At 50.9% G+C, this 16,857-nt stretch overlaps 1 protein-coding gene across 1 annotated transcript in view; it reads right to left on the bottom strand.

The window, feature by feature from the left end:
• lingo1a (leucine rich repeat and Ig domain containing 1a) overlaps positions 1-15,873 on the bottom strand; it is a 150,895-nt gene extending 135,022 nt beyond the window's left edge. Inside the window, exon 1 of the mRNA XM_078532402.1 lies at positions 15,685-15,873. The gene's annotated coding sequence lies outside the window, so the exon portion shown is untranslated. The remainder of the gene's footprint in view (positions 1-15,684) is intronic.
• Between the last annotated feature and the right edge of the window lie 984 nt (positions 15,874-16,857).

The raw sequence follows: 16,857 nt of genomic DNA, 5'->3' as shown, positions 1-16,857 counted from the left end.
GGAGCTGCAGTATCCAGTGTGGAGCAACAATGTCCAGTGTGGGACTGTAGTGTCCAGTGTGGAATGGCAGTGTCCAGTGTGGAGCTGCAGTGTCCAGTATGGAACTGTAGTGTCCAGTGTGGATCAGCAATGTCCAGTGTGGAGCTGCAGTATCCAGTGTGGAGCAACAGCGTCCAGTGTGGGACTGTAGTGTCCAGTGTGGAATGGCAATGTCCAGTGTGGAGCTGCAGTATCCAGTGTGGAGCAACAACATCCAGTGTGGAGCTGCAGTATCCAGTGTGGAGCAACAACATCCAGTGTGGAGCTGCAGTGTCCAGTATGGAACTGTAGTGTCCAGTGTGGATCGGCAATGTCCAGTGTGGAGATGCAGTATCCAGTGTGGAGCAACAACGTCCAGTGTGGGACTGTAGTGTCCAGTGTGGAATGGCAATGTCCAGTGTGGAGCTGCAGTGTCTGGTGTGGAACGGCAATGTCCAGTGTGGAGCTGTAGTGTCCAGTGTGGAACGGCAATGTCCAGTGTGTAGCTGCAGTGTCCGGTGTGGAGCAGCAGTGTCCAGTGTGGAACAGCAATGTCCAGTATGGAGCTGCAGTGTCCGGTGTGGAGCAGCAATGTCCAGTGTGGAAGCTTAATGGCAGTGTCGAATGGCAATGTCCAGTGTGGAACTGTAGTGTCCAGTGTGGAGTTGCAATGTCCAGTGCGGAACGGCAATGTCCAGTGTGGGACTGTAGTGTCCAGTGTGGAACAGCAATGTCCAGTGTGGAACGGTAATGTCCAGTGTGGAGCTGCAGTGTCCGGCATGGAACAGCAATTTCCAGTGTGGAATGGCAGTGTCCAGACTGGAGCAGCAATGTCCAGTGTGGGACTGTAGTGTCCAGTGTGGAACAGCAATGTCCAGTGTGGAACTACAGTGTCCAGTGTGGAATGGCAATGTCCAGTGTGGATCTGTGGTGATCAGATTGGATCTGCAGTGTCCACTGTAGATCTGGAGTGTCCAATATGGAACTGCAGTGTCCAGTGTGGATTCACATCAGGCAGAGCATGAAGCTTCAAGGTTTGATGTCCGAGTGTTGCTGGGCAGCTCTGTGTGACAACTGGCCTCACAGTCATTGATCTGGGAAGAGGAATCAAACAGAACAATGTTGTATAGACCAGGAATCCAGAAAATTATCAACAAAGCAGCAGGCCATGGCTCAGGGGGTAGTACAGTTGCCTCTCAGTCAGAAGGTTTATTTGTTCAAGTCTCAGTCCAGAGGCCTGAGCAATAAAATCTATGTTAAGACTCTCAGTGCAGTACTGAGGGAGTGCTGCACTGATGGAGGTGCTGTTTTTCCAATGAGACTTTAAACAGAGGCTTCATCTGCCCTCTCAGGTGGATGTAAATAGTTCCGCGGCATTATTTTGAAGAAGTCCAGGGGAGTTCTCCCCAGTGTCCTGGTGCCAGTATTTATCTCTCAATCAACATCACAAAAAACAGATGATCTGGTCATTATCACATTGCTGTTGGTGGGAGCTTGCTGTGTGCAAATTGACTGCTGCATTTCCACCTTTACAGCATACACTTCATTGGCTGTAAAGTGCTTTGGGGTGGCCTGAAGAAACGGCGATAAATTTCCAAGTCAGGATGGTGAGTGACTTGGAGGGGAACTTCCAGGTGGTGGTGTTCCCATTTATCTGCTGCCCTTGTCCTTCTGGGTGGTAGCGGTCATGGGTTTGGAAGGTGCTGTCAAAGGAACCTTGGTGAGTTGCTGCAGTGCATCTTGTAGACGGTACACACTGCTGCCACTGTACATCGGCGGTGGAGGGAGTGAATGTTTAAGTTGGTGATTGTGATGCCAATTAAGCGGGCTGCTTTGTCCTGAATGGTTTCAAACTTCTGTGTGTTAGAGCTGCACTCACCCAGGCAAGTGGGGAGTATTCCATCACACTCCTGACTTGTGCCTTGTAGATGATGGACAGGCTTTGGGGAGTCAGGAGGTGAGTTACTCGCTGCAGGATTCCTAGCTTCTGATCTGCTCTTGAAGCCACAGTATTTATATGGCTAGTCCAGTTCAGTTTCTGGTCAATGGTAACCCCCAGGATGTTGATAATGGAGGATTCAGTGATGGTAATGACATTGAATGTCACAGGGAGATGGTTAGACTGTCCCTTGTTGGAGATGTACATGTGTGGCACGAATGTTACTTGCCACTAATCTGTCCAAAACAAACACAGAATTACCTGGAAAAACTCAGCAGGTCTGGCAGCATCGGCGGAGAAGAAAAGAGTTGATGTTTCGAGTCCTCATGACCCTTCAGCTGTCCAAGCCTGGATATTGTCCAGGTCTTGCTGCATTTGGACATGGACTGCTTCAGTATCTGAGGAGTCGCAAATGGTGCTGAACATTGTGCAAACATCAGCAAACATTCCCACTTCTGACCTTATGATGGAAGGAAGGTCATTGATGAAGCAGCTGAAAATGGTTGGGCCGAGGACACTACCCTGAGGAACTCCTGCAGTGATGTCCCAGGACTGAGATGATTGACCTCCAACAACCACAACCATGTTCCTTTGTGCTAGGTATGACTCCAACCAGTGGAGAGTTTTCCCCCTGATTCCCATTGACTCCAGTTTTGCTCGGCATCCTTGATGCTACATTTGGTCAAATGCTGCCTTGATGTCAAGAGCAGTCACTCTCAGCTCACCTCTGGAGTTCAGCTCTTTTGTCCATGTTTGAACCAAGGCTGTAATGAGGCCAGGAGCTGAGTGGCCCTGGTGGAACCCAAACACAGCTTCAGTGAGCAGGTTATTGCTGAGCAAGTGCTGCTTGATAGCACTGTTGATGACCCATTCCATCACTTTACTGATGATCGAGAGTAGACTGATGGGGCAGTAATTGGCCGAGTTGATTTGTCCTGTTTTTTTCTGTACAGCACATATCTGGGCAATTTTCCACATTCTGGGTAGATGCCAGTGTTGTAGCTGTACTGGAACAGCTTGGCTAGGGGCACGGCAAGTTCTGGAGCAGAAGTCTTCAGCACTATTGCCAGAATATAGTCAAGGTCCATAGCCTTTGCCGCATCCAGCACTTTCAGTTCAAATCCCAAAGGTAAAAATTAGAAAATTTAGGAGGGAGGAGTTGAGGGTGTATAAAATTCCAAAGTTATAGAAAAATATTTCGAGATAAGGATATGAAAGTGGTGGATAATTGGGGCAGGATGTGGGTTTGATTGATGGAGAGAAAGGTTTATGGGATGTTCAAATAAGATAGTGCTCAGCATCCAGTATATCCGAAAGGGACAGGGATTTTGGCAAAATGTTTTTTTACAGTTCCCAGCAGCGCAGCGCAGTCACTGTGACCCGCAGCGCAGTCACTGTGACCAGCAGCGCAGTGCAGTCACTGTGACCAGCAGCGCAGCGCAGTCACTGTGACCCGCAACGCAGTCACTGTGACCAGCAGCGCAGTGCAGTCACTGTGACCCGCAGCGCAGTCACTGTGACCCGCAGCGCAGTCACTGTGACCAGCAGTGCAGTCGCTGTGACCAGCAGCGCAGCGCAGTCACTGTGACCCGCAGCGCAGTCACTGTGACCAGCAGCGCAGTCACTGTGACCAGCAGCGCAGTCACTGTGACCAGCAGCACAGTGCAGTCACTGTGACCAGCAGGACAGTCACTGTAACCAGCAGCGCAGTCACTGTGACCAGCAGCGCAGGACAGTCACTGTGACCAGCAGGACAGTCACTGTGACCAGCAGCGCAGCGCAGTCACTGTGACCAGCAGCGCAGGACAGTCACTGTAACCAGCAGCGCAGCGCAGTCACTGTGACCAGCAGCGCAGGACAGTCACTGTAACCAGCAGCGCAGGATAGTTACTGTGACCTGCAGCGCAGGGCAGTCACTGTGACCAGCAGCGCAGGACAGTCACTGTAACCAGCAGCACAGTCACTGTGACCTGCAGCGCAGCGGAGTCACTGTAACCAGCAGCGCAGCGCAGTCACTGTAACCAGCAGCGCAGCGCTGTCACTGTAACCAGCAGCGCAGCGCAGTCACTGTAACCAGCAGTGCAGTACAGTCACTGTAACCAGTAGTGCAGTAGAGTCACTGTGACCAGCAGCGCAGGACAGTCACTGTGACCAGCAGCGCAGCGCAGTCACTGTAACCAGCAGCGCAGTCACTGTGACCTGCAGCGCAGCGCAGTCACTGTAACCAGCAGCGCAGCGTAGTCACTGTCACCAGCAGCGCAGCGGAGTCACTGTAACCAGCAGCGCAGCGCAGTCACTGTAACCAGCAGCGCAGCGCTGTCACTGTAACCAGCAGCGCAGCGCAGTCACTGTAACCAGCAGTGCAGTACAGTCACTGTAACCAGTAGTGCAGTAGAGTCACTGTAACCAGCAGCACAGTACAGTCACTGTAACCAGCAGCACAGTACAGTCACTGTAACCAGCAGTGCAGGAAGGTCACTGTAACCCGCAGTGCAGGACCGTCACTGTAACCAGCAGTGCAGGACCGTCACTGTAACCAGCAGTGCAGTGACTGTAAACAGCAGCACAGTACAGTCACTGCAACCAGTAGTGCAGGACAGTCACTGTAACCAGCAGAGGAGTGCAGTCACTGCAACCAGTAGTGCAGTACAGTCACTGTAACCAGTAATGCAAGACAGTCACTGAAGCCAGCAGAGGAGTGCAGTCACTGTAACTAGCAGCGCAGTACAGTCACTGTAAACAGCAGCACACTACAGTCACTGTAACCAGCAGCACAGTACAGTCACTGCAACCAGTAGTGCAGGACAGTCACTGTAACCAGCAGAGGAGTACAGTCACTGTAACCAGCAGTGCAGGACCGTCACTGTAACCAGCAGTGCAGTGACTGTAAACAGCAGCACAGTACAGTCACTGCAACCAGTAGTGCAGGACAGTCACTGTAACCAGCAGAGGAGTGCAGTCACTGTAACCAGCAGCGCAGTACAGTCACCGTAACCAGCAGCACAGTACAGTCACTGCAACCAGTAGTGCAGGACAGTCACTGTAACCAGCAGAGGAGTGCAGTCACTGCAACCAGTAGTGCAGTACAGTCACTGTAACCAGTAATGCAAGACAGTCACTGAAGCCAGCAGAGGAGTGCAGTCACTGTAACTAGCAGCGCAGTACAGTCACTGTAAACAGCAGCACACTACAGTCACTGCAACCAGTAGTGCAGGACAGTCACTGTAACCAGCAGAGGAGTACAGTCACTGTAACCAGCAGCACAGCGTAGTCACTGTGATTAGCAGCACAGTACAGTCACTGTAACCAGCAACACAGTACAGTCACAGTAACCAGTAGTGCAAGAAAGTCATTATAACCAGCAGAGGAGTGCAGTCACTGTAACCAGCAGCACAGTACAGTCACTGTAACCGGCAGCACAGTACAGTCACTATAACCAGCAGTGCAGGAAGGTCACTGTAACCCGCAGTGCCGTACAGTCACTGTAACCAGCAGTGCAGGACCGTCACTGTAACCAGCAGCACAGTACAGTCACTGTAACCAGCAGCACAGTACTGTCACTGCAACCAGTAGTGCAGTACAGTCACTGTAACCAGTAGTGCAGGACAGTCACTGTCACCAGCAGAGGAGTGCAGTCACTGTAACCAGCAGCGCAGTCGCTGTGATCAGCAGTGCAGTACAATCACTGTAACCAGCGACACAGTACAGTTACTGCAACCAGCGGCGCAGTACAGTCACTGTAACCAGCGGCGCAGTACAGTCACTGTGACCAGCGGCGCAGTACAGTCCCTGTGACCAGCAGCACAGCACAGTCACTGTGATCAGCAGTGCAGTACAGTCACTGTAACCAGCAGCACAGCACAGTCACTGTGATCAGCAGTGCAGTACAGTCACTGTAACCAGCAGCACAGCACAGTCACTGTGATCAGCAGTGCAGTACAGTCACTGTAACCAGCAGCACAGTACAGTCACTGTAACCAGTAGTGCAGGACAGTCACTGTAACCAGCAGCGCAGTACAATCACTGTAACCAGTAGTGCAGGACAGTCACTGTAACCAGTAGTGCAGGACAGTCACTGTAACCAGTAGTGCAGTAAAATCACTGTAACCAGTAGTGCAGGACAGTCACTGTAACCAGCAGCGCAGTGCAGTCACTGTAACCAGCAGTGCTGGAGGGTCACTGTAATCGGCAGTACAGTGCAGTCACTGTAACCAGCAGCGCAGGGCAGTCACTGTAACCAGCAGTGCAGGACCGTCATTGTAACCAGCAGCACAGTGCAGTCATTGTAACAAGCAGCACAGGATGGTCACTGTAAACAACAACGCAGTGCAGTCAATGTAACCAGCAGTGCAGGACCGTCACTGTAACTAGCAGTGCAGTGACTGTAAACAGCAGCACAGTACAGTCACTGTAACCAGCAGTACAGTGCAGTGACTGTAACCAGCAGCGCAGGACAGTCACTGTAACCAGCAGCGCAGTACAGTCACTGTAACCAGCAGTACAGTGCAGTGACTGTAACCAGCAGCGCAGTACAGTCACTGTAACCAGCAGCGCACTACAGTCACTGTAACCAGCAGCACACTACAGTCACTGTAACCAGCAGTGCAGGACCGTCACTGTAACCTACAGCAAAGTGCAGTCATTGTAACAAGCAGCACAGGATGGTCACTGTAAACAACAACGCAGTACAGTCACTGTAACCAGCCGTGCTAGAAGGTCACTGTAACCAGCAGAACAGTGCAATCACTGTAACCAGCAGCGCAGTACATTCACTGTAACCAGCAGCACAGTGTAATCACTGTAACCAGCAGTGCAGTACAGTCACTGTAACCAACAGAACAGTGCAATCACTGTAACCAGCAGCACAGTGTAATCACTGTAACCAGCAGTGCAGTACAGTCACTGTAACCAGCAGAACAGTGCAATCACTGTAACCAGCAGCGCAGTACAGTCACTGTAACCAGCAGCACAGTGTAATCACTGTAACCAGTAGTGCAGGACAGTCACTGTAACCAGCAGTGCAGTGCAGTCACTGTAACCAGCAGCGCAGTACAGTCACTGTAACCAACAGCACAGTACAGTCACTGTAACCAGCAGCGCAGGGAAGTCACTTTAACCAGCAGTGCAGTACAGTCCCTGTAACCAGAAGCACAGGGAAGTCACTGTAACCAGCAGCGCAGGACAGTCACTGTAACCAGTAGTGCAGGACAGTCACTGTAACCAGTAGTGCAGGACAGTCACTGTAACCAGCAGTGCAGTGCAGTCACTGTAACCAGCAGCGCAGTACAGTCACTGTAAACAGCAGCGCAGGACAGTCACTGTAACCAGTAGTGCAGGACAGTCACTGTAACCAGTAGTGCAGGACAGTCACTGTAACCAACAGTTGAGTGCAGTCATTGTAACCAGCAGCACAGTAAGTCACTGTAACCAACAGCACAGTACAGTCACTGTAACCAGTAGTGCTGGACAGTCTCTGCAACCAGCAGCACAGGAAGGTCACTGTAATCAGCAGCGCAGTGCAGTCACTGTAACCAGCAGTGCTGGAGGGTCACTGTAACCCGCAGTACAGTGCCGTCATTGTAACCAGTAGTGCTGGACAGTCTCTGCAACCAGCAGCACAGGATGGTCACTGTAAACAACAACGCAGTGCAGTCACTGTAACCAGCAGTACAGTGCAGTCACTGTAACCAGCAGCGCAGTACAGTCACTGTAACCAGCAGCGCAGGGCAGTCACTGTAACCAGCAGTGCAGGACCATCACTGTAACCAGCAGTGCAGTGCAGTCACTGTAACCAGCAGTGCAGGACCATCACTGTAACCAGCAGCGCAGTGCAGTCACTATAACCAGCAGCGCAGTACAGTCACTGTAACCAGCAGCGCAGTACAGTCACTGTAACCAGCAGTGCAGGACCATCACTGTAACCAGCAGCGCAGGACCATCACTGTAACCAGCAGTGCAGTGCAGTCACTATAACCAGCAGCGCAGTGCAGTCACTGTAACCTACAGCAAAGTGCAGTCATTGTAACAAGCAGCACAGGATGGTCACTGTAACAACAACGCAGTGCAGTCACTGCAACCAGCCGCGCTAGAAGGTCACTGTAACCAGCAGAACAGTGCAATCACTGTAACCAGCAGCGCAGTACAGTCACTGTAACCAGCAGCACAGTGTAATCACTGTAACCAGCAGCGCAGTACAGTCACTGTAAACAGCAGTGCAGTACAGTCACTGTAACCAACAGCGCAGTACAGTCACTGTAACCAGCAGTGCAGGGAAGTCACTGTAACCAGCAGCGCAGGACAGTCACTGTAACCAGTAGTGCAGGACAGTCACTGTAACCAGTAGTGCAGTGCAGTCACTGTAACCAGCAGCGCAGTAAGTCACTGTAACCAACAGCACAGTACAGTCACTGTAACCAGTAGTGCTGGACAGTCTCTGCAACCAGCAGCACAGGAAGGTCACTGTAATCATCAGCGCAGTGCAGTCACTGTAACCAGCAGTGCTGGAGGGTCACTGTAACCCGCAGTACAGTGCAGTCATTGTAACAAGCAGCACAGGATGGTCACTGTAAACAACAACGCAGTGCAGTCAATGTAACCAGCAGTGCTGGAGGGTCACTGTAACCCGCAGTACAGTGCAGTCATTGTAACAAGCAGCACAGGATGGTCACTGTAAACAACAACGCAGTGCAGTCACTGTAACCAGCAGCGCAGGGCAGTCACTGTAACCAGCAGTGCAGGACCGTCACTGTAACCAGCAGTGCAGTGCAGTCACTGTAACCAGCAGTGCAGTGCAGTCACTGTAACCAGTAGTGCTGGACAGTCACTGTAACCTACAGCAAAGTGCAGTCATTGTAACAAGCAGCACAGGATGGTCACTGTAAACAACAACGCAGTGCAGTCACTGCAACCAGCCGCACTAGAAGGTCACTGTAACCAGCAGAACAGTGCAGTCACTGTAACCAGCAGCGCAGTACAGTCACTGTAACCAGCAGCACAGTGTAATCACTGTAACCAGCAGCGCAGTACAGTCACTGTAACCAGCAGTGCAGTACAGTCACTGTAACCAACAGCGCAGTACAGTCACTGTAACCAGCAGCGCAGTACAGTCCCTGTAACCAGCAACGCAGGGAAGTCACTGTAACCAGCAGCGCAGGACAGTCACTGTAACCAATAGTGCAGGACAGTCACTGTAACCAGTAGTGCAGGACAGTCACTGTAACCAGCAGTGCAGTGCAGTCACTGTAACCAGCAGCGCAGTAAGTCACTGTAACCAACAGCACAGTACAGTCACTGTAACCAGTAGTGCTGGACAGTCTCTGCAACCAGCAGCACAGGAAGGTCACTGTAATCAGCAGCGCAGTGCAGTCACTGTAACCAGCAGTGCTGGAGGGCCACTGTAACCCGCAGTACAGTGCCGTCATTGTAACCAGTAGTGCTGGACAGTCTCTGCAACCAGCAGCACAGGATGGTCACTGTAAACAACAACGCAGTGCAGTCACTGTAACCAGCAGTACAGTGCAGTCACTGTAACCAGCAGCGCAGTACAGTCACTGTAACCAGCAGCGCAGGGCAGTCACTGTAACCAGCAGTGCAGGACCATCACTGTAACCAGCAGTGCAGTGCAGTCACTGTAACCAGCAGTGCAGGACCATCACTGTAACCAGCAGCGCAGTGCAGTCACGATAACCAGCAGCGCAGTACAGTCACTGTAACCAGCAGCGCAGTACAGTCACTGTAACCAGCAGTGCAGGACCATCACTGTAACCAGCAGCGCAGGACCATCACTGTAACCAGCAGTGCAGTGCAGTCACTATAACCAGCAGCGCAGTGCAGTCACTGTAACCTACAGCAAAGTGCAGTCATTGTAACAAGCAGCACAGGATGGTCACTGTAACAACAACGCAGTGCAGTCACTGCAACCAGCCGCGCTAGAAGGTCACTGTAACCAGCAGCACAGTGCAATCACTGTAACCAGCAGCGCAGGACAGTCACTGTAACCAGCAGCACAGTGTAATCACTGTAACCAGCAGCGCAGTACAGTCACTGTAAACAGCAGTGCAGTACAGTCACTGTAACCAACAGCGCAGTACAGTCACTGTAACCAGCAGTGCAGGGAAGTCACTGTAACCAGCAGCGCAGGACAGTCACTGTAACCAGTAGTGCAGGACAGTCACTGTAACCAGTAGTGCAGTGCAGTCACTGTAACCAGCAGCGCAGTAAGTCACTGTAACCAACAGCACAGTACAGTCACTGTAACCAGTAGTGCTGGACAGTCTCTGCAACCAGCAGCACAGGAAGGTCACTGTAATCATCAGCGCAGTGCAGTCACTGTAACCAGCAGTGCTGGAGGGTCACTGTAACCCGCAGTACAGTGCAGTCATTGTAACAAGCAGCACAGGATGGTCACTGTAAACAACAACGCAGTGCAGTCACTGTAACCAGCAGCGCAGGGCAGTCACTGTAACCAGCAGTGCAGGACCGTCACTGTAACCAGCAGTGCAGTGCAGTCACTGTAACCAGCAGTGCAGGACCATCACTGTAACCAGCAGTGCAGTACAGTCACTGTAACCAGCAGTGCAGGACCGTCATTGTAACCAGCAGTGCAGTACAGTCACTGTAACCAACAGTGCAGTACAGTCACTGTAACCAACAGCGTAGTACAGTCACTGTAACCAGTAGTGCTGGACAGTCACTGTAACCAGCAGCAAAGTGCAGTCATTGTAACAAGCAGCACAGGATGGTCACTGTAAACAACAACGCAGTGCAGTCAATGTAACCAGCAGTGCTGGAGGGTCACTGTAACCCGCAGTACAGTGCAGTCATTGTAACAAGCAGCACAGGATGGTCACTGTAAACAACAACGCAGTGCAGTCACTGTAACCAGCAGCGCAGGGCAGTCACTGTAACCAGCAGTGCAGGACCGTCACTGTAACCAACAGTGCAGTGCAGTCACTGTAACCAGCAGTGCAGTACAGTCACTGTAACCAATAGCGCAGTACAGTCACTGTAACCAGCAGCGCAGTACAGTCCCTGTAACCAGCAACGCAGGGAAGTCACTGTAACCAGCAGCGCAGGACAGTCACTGTAACCAATAGTGCAGGACAGTCACTGTAACCAGTAGTGCAGGACAGTCACTGTAACCAGCAGTGCAGTGCAGTCACTGTAACCAGCAGCGCAGTAAGTCACTGTAACCAACAGCACAGTACAGTCACTGTAACCAGTAGTGCTGGACAGTCTCTGCAACCAGCAGCACAGGAAGGTCACTGTAATCATCAGCGCAGTGCAGTCACTGTAACCAGCAGTGCTGGAGGGTCACTGTAACCCGCAGTACAGTGCAGTCATTGTAACAAGCAGCACAGGATGGTCACTGTAAACAACAACGCAGTGCAGTCACTGTAACCAGCAGCGCAGTGCAGTCACTGTAACCAGCAGTGCAGGACCGTCACTGTAACCAGCAGTGCAGGACCATCATTGTAACCAGCAGTGCAGTACAGTCACTGTAACCAGTAGTGCTGGACAGTCACTGTAACCAGCAGCAAAGTGCAGTCATTGTAACAAGCAGCACAGGATGGTCACTGTAAACAACAACGCAGTGCAGTCAATGTAACCAGCAGTGCTGGAGGGTCACTGTAACCCGCAGTACAGTGCAGTCATTGTAACAAGCAGCACAGGATGGTCACTGTAAACAACAACGCAGTGCAGTCACTGTAACCAGCAGCGCAGGGCAGTCACTGTAACCAGCAGTGCAGGACCATCACTGTAACCAGCAGTGCAGTGCAGTCACTGTAACCAGCAGTGCAGTACAGTCACTGTAACCAACAGCGCAGTACAGTCACTGTAACCAGTAGTGCTGGACAGTCACTGTAACCTGCAGTGCAGTGCAGTCATTGTAACAAGCAGCACAGGATGGTCACTGTAAACAACAATGCAGTGCAGTCAATGTAACCAGCAGTGCAGGACTGTCACTGAAACCAGCAGTACAGTGCAATCACTGTAACCAGCAGCGCATTACAGTCACTGTAACCAGCAGTGCAGTACAGACGCTGTAACCAGCAGCGCAGTACAGTCACTGTAACCAGCAGCAGAGTGCAGTGACTGTAACCAGCAGCGCAGTACAGTCACTGTAACCAGCAGTGCAGTACAGACACTGTAACAAGCAGCGCAGTACAGTCACTGTAACCAGCAGCGGAGTGCAGTGACTGTAACCAGCAGCGGAGTGCAGTGACTGTAACCAGCAGTGCAGTACAGACACTGTAACCAGCAGTGGAGTGCAGTCACTGTAACCAGCAGCGCAGTACAGTCACTGTAACTAGCAGCACAGTACAGTCACTGTAACCAGCAGCACAGTACAGTCACTGCAACCAGTAGTGCAGTACAGTCACTGTAATCATTAGTGCAGGACAGTCGCTGTAACCAACAGAGGAGTGCAGTCACTGTAAGCGGCAGTGCAGGAAGGTCACTGTAACCCGCAGTGCAGTACAGTCACTGTAACCAGCAGTGCAGTACAGTCACTGTAACCAGCAGCACAGTACAGTCACTGTAACCAGCAGCACAGTACAGTCACTGTAACCAGCAGCGCAGTACAGTCACTGTAACCAGCAGCACAGTGCAATCACTGTAACCAGCAGTGCAGTACAGTCACTGTAATCAGCAGCGCAAGAAGGTCACTGTAACCACCACGCAGTACAATCACTGTAACCAGCAGCGCAGTACAGTCACTGTAACCAGCAGCGCATTACAGTCACTGTAACCAGCAGTGCAGTACAGACACTGTAACCAGCAGCACAGTACAGTCACTGCAACCAGTAGTGCAGTACAGTCACTGCAATCATTAGTGCAGGACAGTCGCTGTAACCAACAGATGAGTGCAGTCACTGTAACCAGCAGCACAGTACAGTCATTGTAACCAGCAGCACAGTACAGTTACTGTAACCAGCAGTGCAGTATAGTCACTGTAACCAGCAGTGCAGGAAGGTCACTGTAACCAGCAGCGCAGGAAGGTCACTGTAACCAGCAGCGCAGGAAGGTCACTGTAACCAGCAGCGCAGGAAGGTCACTGTAACCAGCTGCACAGTACAGTCACTGTAACCAGCAGTGCAGGAAGGTCACTGTAACCAGCAGTGCAGAAAGATCACTGTAACCAGCTGCACAGTACAGTCACTGTAACCAGCAGTGCAGGAAGGTCACTGTAACCAGTAGTGCAGAAAGGTCACTGTAACCAGTAGTGCAGGAAGGTCACTGTAACCAGTAGTGCAGGAAGGTCACTGTAACCAGTAGTGCAGGAAGGTCACTGTAAGCGGTAGTGCAGGAAGGTCACTGTAACCAGTAGCACAGAAAGGTCACTGTAAGCGGTAGTGCAGGAAGGTCACTGTAACCAGTAGTGCAGGAAGGTCACTGTAACCAGTAGCGCAGAAAGGTCACTGTAACCAGCAGTGCAGGACAGTCACTGTAACCAGGAGCGCAGGACAGTCACTCTAATCAGGAGCGCAGTACTGTCTATGGAATGCACTGCCTGGAAGTGTGGTGGAGGCAACTTCAATTGAGGCATTCAAGAGGCTACGGAGTAAAAAGCAGGAGAATGGCACTAAGTCATAATGCTCATTCGGAGAGCCGGCGGAAACACGATGGGCTGAATGGCCTCCTGCACCATAACATTCTGTGATTCTGTGAACCAGCAGCGCAGTACAGACACTGTAACCAGCAGTGCAGGAAGGTCACTGTAACCAGTAGCGCAGAAAGGTCACTGTAAGCAGTAGTGCAGGAAGGTCACTGTAACCAGTAGCGCAGAAAGGTCACTGTAAGCAGTAGTGCAGGAAGGTCACTAACCAGCAGTGCAGAAAGGTCACTGTAACCAGCAGTGCAGAAAGGTCACTGTAAGCAGTAGTGCAGGAAGGTCACTGTAACCAGTAGTGCAGGAAGGTCACTGTAACCAGTAGTGCAGGAAAGTCACTGTAAGCAGTTGTGCAGTACAGCCACTGTTGCCAGCAGCGCAGTGCAGTCACTGCAACCAGCAGTACATTATAGTTACTCTAAGCAGCAGTGCAGGAAAGTTACTGTAAACAGCAGCGTAGGTTTCGCTGTAACCAACTTTCGCTGTTTGGCATGCAAGTAGTCCTGTGTTGTAGCTTCACCAGGTTGACACCTCATTTATAGGCACCTAGCATGCCCTCCTGCACTCTTGAACCAGGGTTGATCCCCTGGTTAGATGGTAATGGTAGAGTGGGCCATGAGGTTACAGATTGTGGTTGAGTACAATTCTGCCGTTGCTGATGGCCCACAGTGCCTCATGGGTGCCCAATTTTGAGTTGCTAGATTTGTTGGAAATCCATCCCATTTAGCATGGTGGTAGTGCCGCACAACACGATGGAGGGTATCCTCAATGTGAAGATACACACAGAAGCACTCACACACACACACACACACACACACACAAAAACCTGTGAAACAGGAAGGCACACACAGACACACACAATCACACACACACATACACAAACACAATTACCTGTGAAACAGGAAGACACACACACACCCCATACCTACACACAATCACACACACATACACACACACAATTACCTGTGAAGCAGGAAGACACACACACAACCCATACCCACACACACACCCCATACTTACACACAATCACACACACACACAATCTCACACACACACACACCCCCCATACCTACACACAATCACACACACATACACACACACACAATTACCTGTGAAACAGGAAGACACACACACACCCCATACCCACACACAATCACACACACACACACCCCCCATACCTACACACAATCACACACACATACACACACACACAATTACCTGTGAAACAGGAAGACACACACACACCCCATACCCACACACAATCTCACACACACACACACCCCCCATACCTACACACAATCACACACACATACACCCACACAATTACCTGTGAAGCAGGAAGACACACACACACCCCATATCCACACACAATCTCACACACACACACACACACCCCATACCCACACACACACCCCATACTTACACACAATCACACACACACAATCTCACACACACACCCCCCCCCATACCTACACATAATCACACACACATACACACACACACAATTACCTGTGAAACAGGAAGACACACACACACCCCCCATACCCACACACAATCTCACACACACACCCCCCATACCTACACACACACACACACACACACACACACACCCCATACCTACACACAATCTCACACACACCCCCCATACCTACACACACACACACACACACACACACAATTCGATTTGCTTCTATTCCTGGCTGCTACATTCCCCATTTCTCAAACACTGCGTGTCCGACATTTACAATTCCTGCCTTTCTTCCTACAGCAGTATAGTACAATAGCCCAGCTGCACGGAGACACAAATTCAAGGCACTGATAGGAGACAAGAATTTTAAATCTTTCATTTCAGCCGGTAGATTTTACTGTGATTTTCACATGATTTATGAATTGGTAGCCTCACAAACGGGGAGAAGCTCCCATTCTACATCTAATTCAAATAACATTTAGCCACAAATCAATTCTGTAGCAGTCTGCACTGTGCACTCGCATTCAAGAGCTGTCTTCTGTTTCACTGCGAAGTGATCTTGAAGCAGTGAACAGAGAGGCATCATGATACAGAGATGCAGTTGATCAGAGACTGCAATCTTGCTGGCTCAATGTATTGTCCACTTACCAGTTTGAAGAAAGCTGTAACCTTAGTTCATCCTGTTATAGTCAAACAATCCAACCGTTTCTCACTCACACAGGCAGCGATCGGCTCGCTGAATGTTCTGGGTTATTGTCCGGTTTATCTCCTGGTTGCTAGGCATCACAGACTACCTTTCAATCGATAGTGAAGTGAGGAGGACAGGGTGGGCTGGAGGTAAAGATAGGGCCTGATTTCGGAGAGAGTTTGGGAAGGGAGGGAGACAGAAAGAGGGAGGGAGAAAGGAGGAGGCAGAGACTGCAATAACGCTGCTCAAATCCCACATTTCATCAGGGTGGGATCAGGCAGCAGAGCTGAATGCAGATACCTCAGATTCCAAAACTAAATTAAATCCACGCACAGGAAGTGAATAGTGTTAACTCTCTGATGGCCAGCTATCTTTGAGAAGCCTGTGAATGGTACCAGCACCCAAGAGCACATCTCCCAGGCAGCACCCTGAGAAAGGACAGAGAGAGAGACACCACTCAGTGTACAGATATCTCCTTGAGAGAGAGAGGGACTGAGATTCACCACTCAGTGTACAGATATCTCCCTGAGAGAGAGAGGGGACTGAGATTCACCAGGCAGTGTACAGATATCTCACTGAGAGAGAGGGGACTGAGAGACACCAGTTTACAGATATCTCCCTGAGAGGGGACAGAGAGACACCAGTCAGTGTACAGATATCTCTCTGAGAGAGAGAAACTGAGAGACAAAGTCAGTGTACAGATATCTCCCTGAGAGAGAGAGAGGACTGAGAGACACCAGTCAGTGTACAGATATCTCCCTGAGAGAGAGAGGGACTGAGAGACACCAGTCAGTGTACAGATATCTCCCTGAGAGAGAGAGGGACTGAGAGACACCAGTCAGTGTACAGATATCTCCCTGAGAGAGAGAGGGACTGAGAGACACCAGTCAGTGTACAGATATCTCCCTGAGAGAGAGAGAGCACTGAGATTCACCACTCAGTGCACAGATATCTCCCTGAGAGAGAGAGGGGTGGAGAGACACCAGTCAGTGTACAGATATCTCCCTGAGAGAGAGAGGACTGAGATTCACCAGTCAGTGTACAGATATCTCCCTGAGAGAGAGAGGTGGAGAGACACCAGTCAGTGCACAGATATCTCCCTGAGAGAGAGGGGACTGAGAGACACCAGTGTA

The sequence above is a fragment of the Cetorhinus maximus genome, chromosome 30 (genome assembly GCF_964194155.1).
Source record: "Cetorhinus maximus chromosome 30, sCetMax3.hap1.1, whole genome shotgun sequence".
Classification (NCBI taxonomy): Eukaryota; Metazoa; Chordata; class Chondrichthyes; order Lamniformes; family Cetorhinidae; genus Cetorhinus; species Cetorhinus maximus.
Note: the sequence above shows the minus strand (reverse complement) of the source record. Positions and strands in the feature narration are given on the sequence as shown.